Genomic DNA, 19107 nt, shown 5'->3' with positions numbered 1-19107 from the left:
AAAGGGTCTCTACCTGGTGTAGTGGTGCCACTGTGCGGCGTAATTTGAATAATGGAGACTACTGTGAACCGTTTTATGAATTGGTATTATTTTGTGGCCACACCCCTTCCCCACGAAGCCACGCCCCTATGTATTTTTGTGCGCACCTACGGCGCGCACTACCCCTGTTATGCATGCAGGGGTGGGGCTCTGATGCCTTTTCTTGCACACAGTGCTAAAATGTCTAGTTACGGCACTGTTGCTAGGTATCCATTTCTCTGGCACTGAGCAGGTCCCCCTCACCAGATCCTCTCCAGGGGTGAGGGGGTGGACTTGGATGGGATGGGGGGGGGGCCAAAGCATTTTGTCGCACCTGGGCCCACCGCTCGCTAGTTCCGCCACTGGTACTGGCATATAAATCCAGTGATCCTGCCATATAATTCCAGTGGTACCAGCATATTAATCCAGTCCAGTGGTACTGCCATATAAGTCCAGTGGTACTGGCATATAAATCCAGTGATCCTGCCGTATATTTCTGGTGATCATGCCGTATAATTCCAGTGATCCTGCCATATAATTCAAGTGGTACTGCCATATAATTCCACTAATCCTGCCGTATAATTCCAGTGGTACTGGTGTATAACTCCAGTGGTACTGGCGTATAATTCTAGTGATACTGCCGTATAATTCCAGTGACCCTCCAGTATAATTCCAGTGGTACTGCCATATAAATTCAGTGATCCTGACATATAATTCCAGTGGTACCGGCGTATTAGTCCTGTCCAGTGGTACTGCCATAGAAATCCAGTGGTACTGGCGTATAAGTCCAGTGATCCTGCCATATAATTCCAGTGATCCTGCCGTATAATTCCAGTGATCCTGCCATATAATTCAAGTGTTACTGGCATATAAATCCAGTGATCCTGCTGTATAATTCCATATAAATCCATATAATTCCATATAAATCCAGTCCAGTGGTGCTGCCATATAAATTCAGTGGTGCTGTCCTGTCCTGTCCTGTATATTATTTACTCCAAAAAAAGGGGTTATTAATATTTAATCCAAATAATTTTCACAGGGTATAGTGGTACTGGCATATAAATCCAGTGATCCTGCCATATAATTCCAGTGTTACCGGCGTATTAGTACAGTCCAGTGGCACTGATGTATAAATCCAGTGATCCTGCAGTATAATTACAGTGATCCTGACGTATAATTCCAGTGGTACTGCTGTATAATTCCAATGATCCTGATGTATAATTACAGTGGTACTGGCATATAAATCCTGTCCAGTGGTACTGGTGTATAACTCCAGTGGTACTGGCCTATAAATCCAGTGATACTGCCATATAATTCCAGTGATCCTGCCATATAATTCCAGTGGTACTGGCATATAAATTTAGTGATCATGCCGTATAATTCCATATAAATCCATATAATTCAGTATAAGTCCAGTCCATTGGTGCTGCCATATAAGTTCAGTGGTGCTGTCCTGTGCTGTATATGATTTACACCAAAAAAGTGGTTATTAATATTTAATAAAAATAATTTTCACAGGGTTTTCCCTGTGTGGTGTAGAGGTACGCTGTCCTGTACCGCATATTGTTATATAACGCCAGAAAACTAATGGAGAACAAAAATTTTGGAGGATAAAAAAGGGAAATATCAAGAACCACTTCCTCCTAGTGCTGAAGTTGCTGCCACTAGTCATGACATAGATGATGAAAGCCCATCAACGTCATATGCCAAGGCCGATACCCAATGTGATAGTAGAGGGCATGTAAGATCCAAAAAGCAAAAGTTCAGTAAAAAGACCCAAAAAAATAAATTGAAATGGTCTGAGGAGAATCATAAACTTGCCAATATGCCATTTACGACATGGAGTGGCAAGAAATGGCTAAGGCCCTGGCCTATGTTCATGACTAGTGGTTTAGGTTCACATGACGATGGAAGCCCTCATCCTCCCGCTAGAAAAATGATAAGAGTTAAGCTGGAAAAAGCACAGAAAAGAACTGTGCATTCTAAGATGGTATCACAAAACCGCAAGGAGAGTCCAAGCGTGTCAGCGGTTGCGATGCCTGACCTTCCCAACACTGGTGGCTCCTTCCACCATTTGCACAGCCCCTGCAAGTGCTAGAAGGAGCACCCACAGTCCAGTTTCTGATATTCAAATTTAAGTTGTCACTGTTGAAGAACACCAGGATGAGGATATGGGTGTTGCTGGCGCTGAGGAGGAAGTTGACGATGAGGATTCTGATGGTGATGTGGTTTGTTTAAATCAGGAAACGGGGGAGACACTTGTTGTCTGTGGGATAAAGAAACCCGCTGTGATGCCTGGACAAAATACCAAAAAAGCCACCTCTTCGGTGCGGAATTATTTCTCCACAAATCCGGACAACAGGTGTCAAGCCATGTGTTACCTCTGTCAATCTGTAATAAGTAGGGGTAAGGATGTTAACCACCTAGGAACATCCTCCCTTATATGTCACCTGCTGCGCATTCATCAGAAGTCAGTGTCAAGTTGTGAAACTTTGGGTAAGTGCGTAAGCAGTCCACTGACACCTAAATCCCTTCTTCCTCCTGTACCCAAGCTCCTGAAAGCCACACCACCAACTCCCTCAACGTCAACTTCCTTCTCAGTCAGGAATGTCAGCAGTCCTGCAGGCCATGTCACTGGCAAGACTGAGGAGTCCTCTCCTAACCTGGATTCCTCCAGAGGATCATTGAGTGGTACGCCTGTTGTTGCTGCCGCTGCTGTGATTGCTGCTGTGAGTTGATCGTCATCCCAGAGGGGAAGTCGGGAGACCACTTGTACTACTTTAACTAAGCAATTGACAGTCCAACAGTCCTTTGTGAGGAAGATGAAATATGACAGCAGTCGTCCTGTTGCAAAGCGGAATACTGAGGCCTTGACAGTTATGTTGATGTTAGACATACATCCAGTATTAGTTCAGTGGGACTTAGAGAATTGTTTGAGATACTGTATCCCTGGTATCAAATCCCATCTAGGTTCCACTTCACTAGGCAGGCAATATCGAGAATGTACAGAAATGTCATAAACCGAGTCCTCAGTGTCCTACAAAATGCAGTTGTTCCCACTGTCCACTTAACCACAGACATGTGGACAAGTGGAACAGGGCAGACTAAGAACTATATGACTGTGACTGCCCACTGAGTAAATGTATGGCCTCCAGCAGCAACTAAAGCAGCGGCACCAGTAGCAGCATCTCGCAAACGTCAACTCATTCCTAGGCATGCAATGCTATGTATCACCACTTTCCATTGGAGGCACACCTCTGACAACCTCTTACAGACACTGAGGGACATCATCGCACAATGGCTTACCCCAATTAGAATCTACTGGGGATTTGTGATATCGGACAACACCACCAATATTGTGCGTGCATTACATCTGGGCAAATTCCAGCACGTCCCATGTTTTTACAATTAATTTGGTGGTGAAATTTTTTTTGAAAAATGACAGGGGCATGCAGGAGTTGCTGTCAGTGGACCGAAAAATTGAGAGCCACTTTCGGCATTCAGCCACCACATGCCGAAGACTGGAGCACCATCAAACACTCCTGAATCTGCCATCACCTGAAGCAAGAGGTGGTAACGAGGTGGAATTCAACACTCTATTTGCTTCAGAGGATGAAGGAGCAGCAAAAGGCCATTCAAGCCAATACATCCCCCTATGATATAGGCAAAGGAGGGGTAATGCACCTGAGTCAAGCGCAGTGGAGAATGATTTCCATCTTGTGCAAGGTTCTCCATCCCTTTGAACTTGCCAAACATGAATTCAGTTCAGACACTGCCAGCTTGAGTCAGGTCATTCCCCTCATCAGGGGTTTGCAGAAGCAGCTGGAGAAATTGAAGGAGGAGCTAAGATGGAGTGATTCCGCAAAGTATGTGGGACTTGTGGACGGAGCCATTCATTCACTTTGCCAGGATTCAAGGGTGGTCAATCTGTTGAAATCAGAGCACTACATTTTGGCCACTGTGCTCGATCCTAGGTTTAAAGCCTACGTTGTATCTCTCTTTCTGCAGAGGTTCAAAGACCTGCTGGTGAGAAAATTGTCAACTCAAGCAGAACGTGACCCGTCAACATCTCCTCCTTAATTTTCTCCCTCAACTGGGGCTGCGAGGAAAAGGAAAAGATTTCCTAGCCCACCACTGGCGGTGATGCAGGGCAGTCAGGAGCGAGTGCTGATATCTGGTCCGGACTGAAGGACCTGCCAATGATTACTGACATGTCTACTGTCACTGCATATGATTCTGTTACCATTGAAAGAATGGTGGATGAGTATATGAGTGACAGCATCCAAGTAGGCATGTCAGACAGTCCATACATATACTGGCAGGAAAAAGAGGCAATTTGCATACCCTTGCACAAACTGGCTTTATTTTACCTAAGTTGCCCCCCCCCTCCACTGTGTACTCCGAAAGAATGTTTAGTACAGCCAGTAACCTTGTCAGTGATCAGCATAGGTGGTTACTTCCACAAAATGTGGAGAAGATGATGTTCATCAAAATGAATTATAAATTCCTGCGGGAAGACCTTGACCAGCAATTACCTCCAGAAAGTACACAGGGACCTGTGATGGTGGATTCCAGTGGGGATGAATTAATACTTTGTGAGGAGGAGGATGTACACACTGAAAGTGGTGAGCAATTGAAGGATGAGGATGAGGTCAACATCTTGCCTCTGTAGAGCCAGTTTGTGCAAGGAGAGATTGATTGCTTCTATTTTGGTGGGGGTCCAAACAAACCAGTAATTTCAGCCACAGTCGTGTGGCAGACCCTGTCGCTGAAATGATTGGTTTGTTAAAGTGTGCATGTCCTATTTATACAACATAAGGGTGGGTGGGAGGGCCCAAGGACAATTCCATCTTGCACCTCTTTTTATTCTTTGTATCATGTGTTTATTGGGGCTAGTTTTTTTAAGTGCCACCCTGTCTGCCACTGCAGTGCCACTCCTAGATGGGCCAGTATTTGTGCTGCACACTTGTGTCGCTTAGCTTAGTCATACAGCCACCTCGGTGCAACCTTTTTGCCTAAAAACAATATTGTGAGGTGTGAGGTGTTCAGAATAGACTGGAAATGAGTGGAAATTAATGTTATTGAGGTTAATAATACCATAGGATCAAAATTACCCCCGAATTCTGTGATTTTAGCTGTTTTTATTTTTATTTTTTCAAAAATCATCCAAAACCAAAACCAAAACACAAAAGGGTGATTTTGCAAAACAAACCCAAAACCAAAACACGAGTGGGGAATTAGAACCAAAACCAAAACACAAAACACGAAAAGTGCCCGCCGCACATCTCTATCAAAACTAGACAGGTCTATCACTGTGAGAGTAGTTAAACATGTGCTTTGTTCATAGTTGGTCATTATGACTGTTCAGTAAATTTAGTTTGGGTGTTGAATGATATCCATTATTAACAATGCATGATTTTTTTTGACCACTTAAAAACAAACATGACTCTTACTATTTTACTGAACATCCTTGTTTATATTGAAGCCACAGCAGCTTAGAATAGGTTATAAAATCTGATAAATTAATTTCCCAAAGTGCTAAATGCTATTTTCACCTTTGTAAACTCCTTTTCAGGACTGAGTATGTGTAACAATACCAAAGAGTCCTTTTCACTAATATAACTTCTAGAATATTTATCATTCCTATTGATGATGATGATGATGATTATATTAGTAAAACATGTCAGTACCAACAGACTATCTGCTCCAGGATGTAACACTAGTTGGACTCCATTTAAGCTTTATTGCACCTTTTATCTGCAGATACTGTATCAGTATTTGAGGGGGATAAGTGGGGGATATAAATTCTAGAAAAGATGAAAAAAAATCCAGTATAAAATTGGCATATGCAGACACTGGAGATAATTCAGACCTGATCATAGCAGCAAATTTGTTAGCAGTTGGGAAAAACCAAGGGGGTAATTCAGACCTGATCGCTCGCTAGCTGTTTTTTGCAGTCCTGCGTTCACATAGTTGCTGCCCACCGGGGAGTGTATTTTAGCTAGTGATGAGCACCGGAAATTTTTCGGGTTTTGTGTTTTGGTTTTGGGTTCGGTTCCGCGGCCGTGTTTTGGGTTCGAACGCGTTTTGGCAAAACCTCACCGAATTTTTTTTGTCGGATTCGGGTGTGTTTTGGATTCGGGTGTTTTTTTCAAAAAAAACTAAAAAACAGCTTAAATCATAGAATTTGGGGGTCATTTTGATCCCAAAGTATTATTAACCTCAATAACCATAATTTCCACTCATTTTCAGTCTATTCTGAACACCTCACACCTCACAATATTATTTTTAGTCCTAAAATTTGCACCGAGGTCGCTGGATGGCTAAGCTAAGCGACCCAAGTGGCCGACACAAACACCTGGCCCATCTAGGAGTGGCACTGCAGTGTCACGCAGGATGGCCCTTCCAAAAAACACTCCCCAAACAGCACATGACGCAAAGAAAAAAAGAGGCGCAATGAGGTAGCTGTGTGAGTAAGCTAAGCGACCCTAGTGGCCGACACAAACACCTGGCCCATCTAGGAGTGGCACTGCAGTGTCACGCAGGATGGCCCTTCCAAAAAACACTCCCCAAACAGCACATGACGCAAAGAAAAATGAAAGAAAAAAGAGGTGCAAGATGGAATTGTCCTTGGGCCCTCCCACCCACCCTTATGTTGTATAAACAGGACATGCACACTTTAACCAACCCATCATTTCAGTGACAGGGTCTGCCACACGACTGTGACTGAAATGACGGGTTGGTTTGGACCCCCACCAAAAAAGAAGCAATTAATCTCTCCTTGCACAAACTGGCTCTACAGAGGCAAGATGTCCACCTCATCATCATCCTCCGATATATCACCGTGTACATCCTCCTCCTCACAGATTATCAATTCGTCCCCACTGGAATCCACCATCTCAGCTCCCTGTGTACTACTTTGTGGAGGCAATTGCTGCTGGTCAATGTCTCCATGGAGGAATTGATTATAATTCATTTTAATGAACATCATCTTCTCCACATTTTCTGGATGTAACCTCGTACGCCGATTGCTGACAAGGTGAGCGGCGGCACTAAACACTCTTTCGGAGTACACACTTGTGGGAGGGCAACTTAGGTAGAATAAAGCCAGTTTGTGCAAGGGCCTCCAAATTGCCTCTTTTTCCTGCCAGTATAAGTACGGACTGTCTGACGTGCCTACTTGGATGCGGTCACTCATATAATCCTCCACCATTCTTTCAATGGGGAGAGAATCATATGCAGTGACAGTAGACGACATGTCCGTAATCGTTGTTAGGTCCTTCAGTCCGGACCAGATGTCAGCATCAGCAGTCGCTCCAGACTGCCCTGCATCACCGCCAGCGGGTGGGCTCGGAATTCTGAGCCTTTTCCTCGCACCCCCAATTGCGGGAGAATGTGAAGGAGGAGATGTTGACAGGTCGAGTTCCGCTTGACTTGACAATTTTGTCACCAGCAGTTCTTTGAACCCCAGCAGACTTGTGTCTGCCGGAAAGAGAGATCCAAGGTAGGTTTTAAATCTAGGATCGAGCACGGTGGCCAAAATGTAGTGCTCTGATTTCAACAGATTGACCACCCGTGAATCCTTGTTAAGCGAATTAAGGGCTCCATCCACAAGTCCCACATGCCTAGTGGAATCGCTCTGTGTTAGCTCCTCCTTCAATGTCTCCAGCTTCTTCTGCAAAAGCCTGATGAGGGGAATGACCTGACTCAGGCTGGCAGTGTCTGAACTGACTTCACGTGTGGCAAGTTCAAAAGGTTGCAGAACCTTGCACAACGTTGAAATCATTCTCCACTGCGCTTGAGACAGGCGCATTCCACCTCCTATATCGTGCTCAGTTGTATAGGCTTGAATGGCCTTTTGCTGCTCCTCCAACCTCTGAAGCATATAGAGGGTTGAATTCCACCTCGTTACCACTTCTTGCTTCAGATGATGGCAGGGCAGGTTCAGGCGTTTTTGGTGTTGCTCCAGTCTTCTGTACGTGGTGCCTGTACGCCGAAAGTGTCCCGCAATTCTTCTGGCCACCGACAGCATCTCTTGCACGCCCCTCTCGTTTTTTAAATAATTCTGCACCACCAAATTCAAGGTATGTGCAAAACATGGGACGTGCTGGAATTTGCCCATATTTAATGCACACACAATATTGCTGGCGTTGTCCGATGCCACAAATCCACAGGAGAGTCCAATTGGGGTAAGCCATTCTGCGATGATCTTCCTCAGTTGCCGTAAGAGGTTTTTAGCTGTGTGCGTATTCTGGAAAGCGGTGATACAAAGCGTAGCCTGCCTAGGAAAGAGTTGGTGTTTGCGAGATGTTGCTACTGGTGCCGCCGCTGCTGTTCTTGCGGCGGGAGTCCATACATCTACCCAGTGGGCTGTCACAGTCATATAGTCCTGAGCTTTCCCTGCTCCACTTGTCCACATGTCCGTGGTTAAGTGGACATTGGGTACAACTGCATTTTTTAGGACACTGGTGAGTCTTTTTCTGAGGTCTGTGTACATTTTCGGTATCGCCTGCCTAGAGAAATGGAACCTAGATGGTATTTGGTACCGGGGACACAGTACCTCCAACAAGTCTCTAGTTGCCTCTGCAGTAATGATGGATACCGGAACCACGTTTCTCACCGCCCAGGATGCCAAGGCCTCAGTTATCCGCTTTGCAGCAGGATGACTGCTGTGATATTTCATCTTCCTCGCAAAGGACTGTTGGACAGTCAATTGCTTGGTGGAAGTAGTAAAAGTGGTCTTACGAGTACGACTTCCCCTCTGGGATGACCATCGACTCCCAGCAGCAACAACAGCAGCGCCAGCAGCAGTAGGCGTTACACGCAAGGATGCATCGGAGGAATCCCAGGCAGGAGAGGACTCGTCATAATTGCCAGTGACATGGCCTGCAGGACTATTGGCATTCCTGGGGAAGGAGGAAATTGACACTGAGGGAGTTGGTGGGGTGGTTTGCGTGAGCTTGGTTACAAGAGGAAGGGATTTACTGGTCAGTGGACTGCTTCCGCTGTCGCCCAAAGTTTTTGAACTTGTCACTGACTTATGATGAATGCGCTGCAGGTGACGTATAAGGGAGGATGTTCCGAGGTGGTTAACGTCCTTACCCCTACTTATTACAGCTTGACAAAGGCAACACACGGCTTGACAAATGTTGTCCGCATTTCTGTTGAAATACTTCCACACCGAAGAGCTGATTTTTTTGGTATTTTCACCAGGCATGTCAATGGCCCTATTCCTCCCATGGACAACAGGTGTCTCCCCGGGTGCCTGACTTAAACAAACCACCTCACCATCAGAATCCTCCTTGTCAATTTCCTCCCCAGCGCCAGCAACACCCATATCCTCCTCATCCTGGTGTACTTCAACACTGACATCTTCAATCTGACTATCAGGAACTGGACTGCGGGTGCTCCTTCCAGCACTTGCAGGGGGCTTGCAAATGGTGGAAGGCGTATGCTCTTCACGTCCAGTGTTGGGAAGGTCAGGCATCGCAAACGACACAATTGGACTCTCCTTGTGGATTTGTGATTTCGAAGAACGCACAGTTCTTTGCTGTGCTTTTGCCAGCTTGAGTCTTTTCATTTTTCTAGCGAGAGGCTGAGTGCTTCCATCCTCATGTGAAGCTGAACCACTAGCCATGAACATAGGCCAGGGCCTCAGCCGTTCCTTGCCACTCCGTGTGGTAAATGGCATATTGGCAAGTTTACGCTTCTCCTCCGACAATTTTATTTTAGTTTTTTGAGTCCTTTTTTTACTGATATTTGGTGTTTTGGATTTTACATGCTCTGTACTATGACATTGGGCATCGGCCTTGGCAGACGACGTTGCTGGCATTTCATCGTCTCGGCCATGACTAGTGGCAGCAGCTTCAGCACGAGGTGGAAGTCGATCTTGATCTTTCCCTATTTTTGGAACCTCAACATTTTTGTTCTCCATATTTTAATAGGCACAACTAAAAGGCACCTCAGGTAAACAATGGATATGGATGGATACTAGTATACTTATGGATTGACGAGCGACTGCCGACACAGAGGTAGCTACAGCCGTGGACTACCGTACTGCGTCTGCTGCTAATATAGACTGGATGATAATGATATAAAAAATATATATATATATATCACTACTGCAGCCGGACAGGTATATATTATATAATGACGGACCTGCTGGACACTGTCAGCTCAGCACTGCAGACTCCTAAAGTAAGCTACTAGTAGTATCAAGAAGATAGAAAAAAAAAACACTACAAGTAGGTGGTATACAATTATGGATGGACTAGCGACTGCCGACACAGGTAGCTACAGCCGTGGACTACCGTACTGCGTCTGCTGCTAATATAGACTGGATGATAATGATATAAAAAATATATATATATATCACTACTGCAGCAGGACAGGTATATATTATATAATGACGGACCTGCTGGACACTGTCAGCTCAGCACTGCAGACTCCTAAAGTAAGCTACTAGTATCAAGAAGATAGAAAGAAAAAAAACACCACAGGTAGGTGGTATACAATTATGGATGGACGAGCGACTGCCGACACAGAGGTAGCTACAGCCGTGGACTCCCGTACTGCGTCTGCTGCTAATATAGACTGGATGATAATGATATAAAAAATATATATATATATCACTACTGCAGCAGGACAGGTATATATTATATAATGACGGACCTGCTGGACACTGTCAGCTCAGCACTGCAGACTCCTAAAGTAAGCTACTAGTAGTATCAAGAAGATAGAAAAAAAAAAAAACACCACAGGTAGGTGGTATACAATTATGGATGGACTAGCGACTGCCGACACAGAGGTAGCTACAGCCGTGGACTACCGTACTGCGTCTGCTGCTAATATAGACTGGATGATAATGATATAAAAAATATATATATATATCACTACTGCAGCCGGACAGGTACATATTATATAATGACGGACCTGCTGGACACTGTCAGCTCAGCACTGCAGACTCCTAAAGTAAGCTACTAGTATCAAGAAGATAGAAAAAAAAAAACACCACAGGTAGGTGGTATACAATTATGGATGGACGAGCGACTGCCGACACAGAGGTAGCTACAGCCGTGGACTACCGTACTGCGTCTGCTGCTAATATAGACTGGATGATAATGATATAAAAAATATATATATATATCACTACTGCAGCAGGACAGGTATATATTATATAATGACGGACCTGCTGGACACTGTCAGCTCAGCACTGCAGACTCCTAAAGTAAGCTACTAGTAGTATCAAGAAGATAGAAAAAAAAAAAAACACCACAGGTAGGTGGTATACAATTATGGATGGACTAGCGACTGCCGACACAGAGGTAGCTACAGCCGTGGACTACCGTACTGCGTCTGCTGCTAATATAGACTGGATGATAATGATATAAAAAATATATATATATCACTACTGCAGCCGGACAGGTATATATTATATACGTATATACTGGACACTGTCAGCAGAATGCGTTTATAGAATAAAAACACCACACGACGATCACAATAAACTGGTGGTCAGTGGTCACTGGTCAGTCACACTGGCACTGGCAGTGGCACTCTGGCAGCAAAAGTGTGCACTGTTAAAATATGTACTCCTGCTATAACTGCTCCCCAGTCTCCCCCACAATTAAGCTGTGTGAGCAGTGATCACTCAGCACAGTCAGATATACAGTATTACATAGATGATGCAGCACACTGAGGGCACACTGAGGCTGAGCACAGATATGGTATGTGACTGTGTCACACTGTGTATCATTTTTTTCAGGCAGAGAACGGATTAATTAAACTGGTGGTCACTGGTCACACTATCAGCAAGTAGTACTCCGTCCTAATATGCTCCCCAAAATTAGTAAATCAAGTGTCTCTAGACTCTCTACTCTCTACTCTACTCTAAACGGAGAGGACGCCAGCCACGTCCTCTCCCTATGAATCTCAATGCACGTGTGAAAATGGCGGCGACGCGTGGCTCCTTATATAGAATCCGAGTCTCGCGATAGAATACGAGCCTCGCGAGAATCCGACAGCGGGATGATGACGTTCGGGCGCGCTCGGGTTAGCCGAGCAAGGCGGGAAGATCCGAGTCTGCCTCGGACCCGTGTAAAAAGGCTGAAGTTCGGGGGGGTTTGGTTTCCGAGAAACCGAACCCGCTCATCTCTAATTTTAGCTGTGCAAGTGTGCGATCACATGTGCAGCTGAGCGGTACAAAAAAAGTTTGTGCAGTTTCTGAGTTGTCCAGGACTTACTCAGCCGCTACGATCACTTCAGCCTGTCTGGGGCCGGAATTGACGTCAGACACCTGCCCTGCAAACGCTTGGACATGCCTGCATTTTTCCAACCACTCCCTGAAAACGGTCAGTTGCCTCCCACAAACGCTTTCTTCCTGTCAATCTCCATGCAATCGGCTGTGCAAATGGATTCTTCGTAACACCCATCGCACAGCAACGATGTGCATGCGCATTGCGGTGCGTACACATGCGCAGTTCTGACCTGATAATAGCGCTGCAAAAACTGCTAACGAGCGATCAAGTTGGAATTACCCCCCATGTGCACATATTATACTGATATAACATGTGCAGAGAGAGTTAGATTTGGGTGGGTTGTGTTCAAACTGAAATCTAAATTGCAGTGTAAAAATAAAGCAAGTAGTATTTACTCTGTACAGAAACAAAATAACCCACCCAAATCTAACTCTTGCTGCAAATGTTATATCTGCCACACCTGCAGTGCACATGGCTTTGCCCAACTGCTTACAAATTTGCTGCTATGATCAGGTCTGAATTACCCCCTCTATAAGAAAGTTTTTTTATACTTATGCTGTCATTTACAAACCTAAAAAAAAATGTGTACCCGCAATACATTCCTCTATTCATAAATCAGCTTCTTTTTTTGTTTATTGTATCTAATAACTAAAAAAAAATCTTTTTTTTGGGACTGTCACCACACATCAGTCTAAAACAAGTCACAAACAAAATCAGTCTAAAACAAATTTTGCAAGTTTGCAGAAACTAGAGTGGATGAAAATGTATATGGTGGAAAGTGTAAAATTGTCTTTAAAACTAAAAGAATGTCAAGACTTTAGAGCTATCTACTTCTTTCAATTATGGAGGAAATTCTGTGGTGGTTTTGCATACATATGAAACTACCACACATCTCACATGGTTTGTGGTTAGTGGATTTACTGTCTTGCTGGTTTTAGGCTAGAAACTCACACTGCATGCAATATTTAGAGCCGGTGTGGTATGGTATGCCGGCGGCCGGGCTCCCGGCGACCAGCATACCGGTGCCGGAAGCCCGACCGCCGGCATACCGACAGTGTGGCGAGCGCAAATGAGCCCCTTGCGGGCTTGCTGCACTCGCCACACTGCGGGCAAGGTTGCGCGCCACGCTATTTATTCTCCCTCCAGGGGGGTCGTGGACCCACACGAGGGAGAAAAACTGTTGGTATGCTGCCTGTCGGGATTCTGGTGCCGGTATACTGTGTGCCGGGATCCCGACAGTCGGCAACCTGAAGACCACCCATTTAGAGCTACACAAAGTGAAGCATTGACTCTTTGTATTCCAATAACTCTCCAGTATAATCACTTTAGACCAGGGGTGTCAAACTCGTGGCCCTTTTGTGGCCCATTGGCAGGTTGGAATGGGGCAGAACTGTGTCCTGAGAATTCTGTCCCCACTGCCAGCACTGCCCACCAGCACCCATGCAGTGGTGTGAAGCAGCCTGCAAGGATCCTGGAGCCTTGATAGACAGCCACAGCCCTGACCGCCAGAGCCCTTAAAGCCGCAGCCCTTACAGCCAGAGCCCTGACCCCTGAAGCAGCATGCCCACGAATCAGCATCATGCTAATGTAAGTCTCTGGGGCATGCTGCATAGGGGGATAGGGGTGTAAGGAGAGCATTATGTGTATCAGGCACTATACTGGGAGACATTATGTTAACAGGCAGTATACTGGGAGATGTTATGTGTAACTGGCACTATATTAGGGGACATTATGTGTAATTGCCACTATACTGGGAGACATCATGTGTAACTGTCACTCTAATGTAAGACATTATGTGTAACTGGGACTATACTGGGAGACATTATGTGTAACTGACACATTACTTGGGGAGCATTATGTGTAACTAGCACTGTACTGGGGAACATTATGTGCAACTGCCACTATACTGGGAGACAGTATGTGTAACTGGCAGTATACTGGGAGACATTATGTGTAACTGGTAGTATAATGGAAAAAATTATGTTTAACTGGCACTCTACAGGGGGACATTATGTGTAACTGGTACTATACTGGGAGACTTTATGTGTAACTGGCACTCTACTGTGGAACATTATGTGTAACTGGCACTATACTGGGAGACATTATGTATAACTGACACAATACTTGGGGGGCATTATGTGTAACTGGCACTATACTGGGGAACATTATGTGTAACTGGCACTCTATGGGGGACATTATGTTTAACTGGCACTCTATGGGGGACATTATGTGTAACTGGCACTATACTGGGGAACATTATGTGCAACTGGCACTATACTGGGAGACAGTATGTGTAATTGGCAGTATACTGGGAGACATTATGTGTAACTGGCACTATACTGGGGAACATCATGTGTAACTGGAACTATACTGGGGGACACTATGTGTAAGTGCCACTATACTGGGGATATTATGTGTAACTGACACTATAGCGGCGGCATAAAAATATTCTTAAAAATTTAATAATCCATTATCCTTCTGTTCCCAAGCATTTTGGATAAGGTATATTTGACCTGTAGAATATATATATATATATATATATATATATATAGATATCACTAATATATATATATATATATATATATATATATATATATAGTCAAAGTGTTTTGTGGGTGCTGAGTCAAAAAAAGTTATTTATAAGCACATTCAAAACCAGAAAAACCACCAGGGGCTCAAGAACAGATTAGACCAGCACAACACTGGAAAATACTGATGAAAATGTTATGATATTTCAGCATAATTCATAAAAGCAAGCATTGCAGCACACATATATAGTAGCGCAATATCTACAATCCAATGATACTTAACATCATGACAGCTGTTTCATTAGCCTTCATCAGGGAAAAAGATAAAGTGTCATAGAGGGTCATTCCGACCTGATCGCATGCTGCTGTTTTTTGCAGCGCAGCAATCAGGTCACTACTGCGCATGCACCGCAATTCACAGGCACGTCGTACGGGTACAAAGCGGATCATTGCTGGGAGATGGATTTAACGAAGAATCCATTCGCACAGCCGATTGCAAGAAGATTGACAGGAAGAAGGCGTTTATGGGTGTCAACTGACCGTTTTCAGGGAGTGGTTGGGAAAACGCAGGCATGTCCAAGCGTTTTCAGGGCGAGTGTCTGACGTCAATTCCCGGACCAGACAGACTGAAGTGATCGCGTGGCTAGGTAAGTTCAGACCTACTCAGAAACTGCACAAACTATTTTTGTAGTGCTCGGCTGCACAGGCGATTGCACACTTGCAAAGCTAAAATACACTCCCCAGTGGGCAGCGACTACGCGTTTGCATGGCTGTAAAAAGTAGCTAGCGAGCGATCAACTCGGAACGACCAACATAGTGCAGAGACACTGCTCAGTCTGTAGTGTACATCTGTATAGTGCCAAGTGCTAAAGATGATTACCGAACCATGGTTATTTATGGTGTATGTGAGACACATGGGAACGTGTGAACACCGATGACATCACCCCGGAAGCGCCGCTCAAACCCACGCACTGGAAGTGGCGTCAGGAAGCAGGCATGCCAGTAATCATTGGTCTGAACTTTCTGACGGAGCAAGCCTGCCCACACCTCCATTCCCAGAGGACACAAGGTTCCCCGGGCCGCGGACACACAACAAAAGATGTCCCATCCGATGCACCGCTGATTCCACCCTATGATGTCACCGGAAGTGACATCATAGGGTGGGCCTGCCAGAAACCCCTGGTCAAACATGACAGGCAGAACTAACAAGCTACTTTGTTAGTTCTGCCTGCCAGCAACCCCTGGTCAAACATGACAGGCGGAACTAGCAAGCTACCTCCCCATTCCCAGGAAAGGATGCACAGTTCCCAAGTGTAAAAATAAATAATAATAATATCACAAATAAAATAAAAATAAAATAACATGCAAATAACATTAGTGACATTGTAGGGAAATTACAGACAAATCCTATCGATCACAACTGTAAATAGTATGGCAATTATAGTTTCATTAGCAAATGCTATGGTTACCATTGGTAACCTAAGATATGCTATACTGTATATCACCAAATGCAGAGTACAGACAGTAGAAGTGGGTTCTTTCTTCCTTCATTTATCATCTTCACTGTTCAAGGTCGTACTATCCTGAAAGTAGCCCGATCTTCAATCTCGGAAGCTGATAGGATAGACCTGGCAAGTACTTTGAGGGGAGACCACTTAGGAATACCAGGCACTGTGGATATCATCAAGATGATCACCTACATTTTCACCTGACAACACTGGTGGAGCAGCTCTATGCCACTTACTCTCACTATTTTATCTATATTTCACCTTTCTATCTCTTATTTAGAAATTAAGATAGAGATTCTAATCATTTTGGACCATACAGGTCGATATTTTAAAGGAATAGAATAAATGTTATGTTTTAGATTATTCATCATCACATTTCCTACATTATACTGTTTTGATTGATTGTCATTTTCAAACAAGAGTGCTCCCAAAAAGGAATTCTTTTGTCCTTTCTTTCCCTATATATGTGTACATCTGTATAGTGCCAAGTGCTAAAGATGATTACCGAACCATGGTTATTTATGGTGTATGTGAGACACATGGGAACGTGTGAACACCGATGACATCACCCCGGAAGCGCCGCTCAAACCCACGCACTGGAAGTGGCGTCAGGAAGCAGGCATGCCAGTACTCATTGGTCTGAACTTTCTGACGGAGCAAGCCTTCCCCCACCTCCATTCCCAGAGGACACAAGGTTCCCCGGGCCGCGGACACACAACAAAAGATGTCCCATCCGATGCGCCGCTGATTCCACCCTATGATGTCACCGGAAGTGACATCATAGGGTGGGCCTGCCAGAAACCCCTGGTCAAACATGACAGGCAGAACTAACAAGCTACTTTGTTAGTTCTGCCTGCCAGCAACCCCTGGTCAAACATGACAGGCGGAACTAGCAAGCTACCTCCCCATTCCCAGGAAAGGATGCACAGTTCCCAAGTGTAAAAATAAATAATATTAATAATATCACAAATAAAATAAAAATAAAATAACATGCAAATAACATTAGTGACATTGTAGGGAAATTACAGACAAATCCTATCGATCACAACTGTAAATAGTATGGCATATATAGTTTCATTAGCAAATGTTATGGTTACCATTGGTAACCTAAGATATGCTATACTGTATATCACCAAATGCAGAGTACAGACAGTAGAAGTGGGTTCTTTCTTCCTTCATTTATCATCTTCACTGTTCAAGGTCGTACTATCCTGAAAGTAGCCCGATCTTCAATCTCGGAAGCTGATAGGATAGATCTGGCAAGTACTTTGAGGGGAGACCACTTAGGAATACCAGGCACTGTGGATATCATCAAGATGATCACCTACATTTTCACCTGACAACACTGGTGGAGCAGCTCTATGCCACTTACTCTCACTATTTTATCTATATTTCACCTTTCTATCTCTTATTTAGAAATTAAGATAGAGATTCTAATCATTTTGGACCATACAGGTCGATATTTTAAAGGAATAGAATAAATGTTATGTTTTAGATTATTCATCATCACATTACCTACATTATACTGTTTTGATTGATTGTCATTTTCAAACAAGAGTGCTCCCAAAAAGGAATTCTTTTGTCCTTTCTTTCCCTATATATGTGTACATCTGTATAGTGCCAAGTGCTAAAGATGATTACCGAACCATGGTTATTTATGGTGTATGTGAGACACATGGGAACGTGTGAACACCGATGACATCACCCCGGAAGCGCCGCTCAAACCCACGCACTGGAAGTGGCGTCAGGAAGCAGGCATGCCAGTACTCATTGGTCTGAACTTTCTGACGGAGCAAGCCTTCCCCCACCTCCATTCCCAGAGGACACATGGTTCCCCGGGCCGCGGACACACAACAAAAGATGTCCCATCCGATGCGCCGCTGATTCTACACTATGATGTCACCGGAAGTGACATCATAGGGTGGGCCTGCCAGAAACCCCTGGTCAAACATGACAGGCAGAACTAACAAGCTACTTTGTTAGTTCTGCCTGCCAGCAACCCCTGGTCAAACATGACAGGCGGAACTAGCAAGCTACCTCCCCATTCCCAGGAAAGGATGCACAGTTCCCAAGTGTAAAAATAAATAATAATAATATCACAAATAAAATAAAAATAAAATAACATGCAAATAACATTAGTGACATTGTAGGGAAATTACAGACAAATCCTATCGATCACAACTGTAAATAGTATGGCAATTATAGTTTAATTAGCAAATGCTATGGTTACCATTGGTAACCTAAGATATGCTATACTGTATATCACCAAATGCAGAGTACAGACAGTAGAAGTGGGTTCTTTCTTCCTTCATTTATCATCTTCACTGTTCAAGGTCGTACTATCCTGAAAGTAGCCCGATCTTCAATCTCGGAAGCTGATAGGATAGACCTGGCAAGTACTTTGAGGGGAGACCACTTAGGAATACCAGGCACTGTGGATATCATCAAGATGATCACCTACATTTTCACCTGACAACACTGGTGGAGCAGCTCTAGCCACTGACTCTTACTATTTTATCTATATTTCACCTTTCTATCTCTTATTTAGAAATTAAGATAGAGATTCTAATCATTTTGGACCATACAGGTCGATATTTTAAAGGAATAGAATAAATGTTATGTTTTAGATTATTCATCATCACATTACCTACATTATACTGTTTTGATTGATTGTCATTTTCAAACAAGAGTGCTCCCAAAAAGGAATTCTTTTGTCCTTTCTTTCCCTATATATGTGTACATCTGTATAGTGCCAAGTGCTAAAGATGATTACCGAACCATGGTTATTTATGGTGT

Source organism: Pseudophryne corroboree, chromosome 5 (assembly GCF_028390025.1).
Source record: "Pseudophryne corroboree isolate aPseCor3 chromosome 5, aPseCor3.hap2, whole genome shotgun sequence".
NCBI classification, from domain to species: Eukaryota; Metazoa; Chordata; class Amphibia; order Anura; family Myobatrachidae; genus Pseudophryne; species Pseudophryne corroboree.
Note: the sequence above shows the minus strand (reverse complement) of the source record.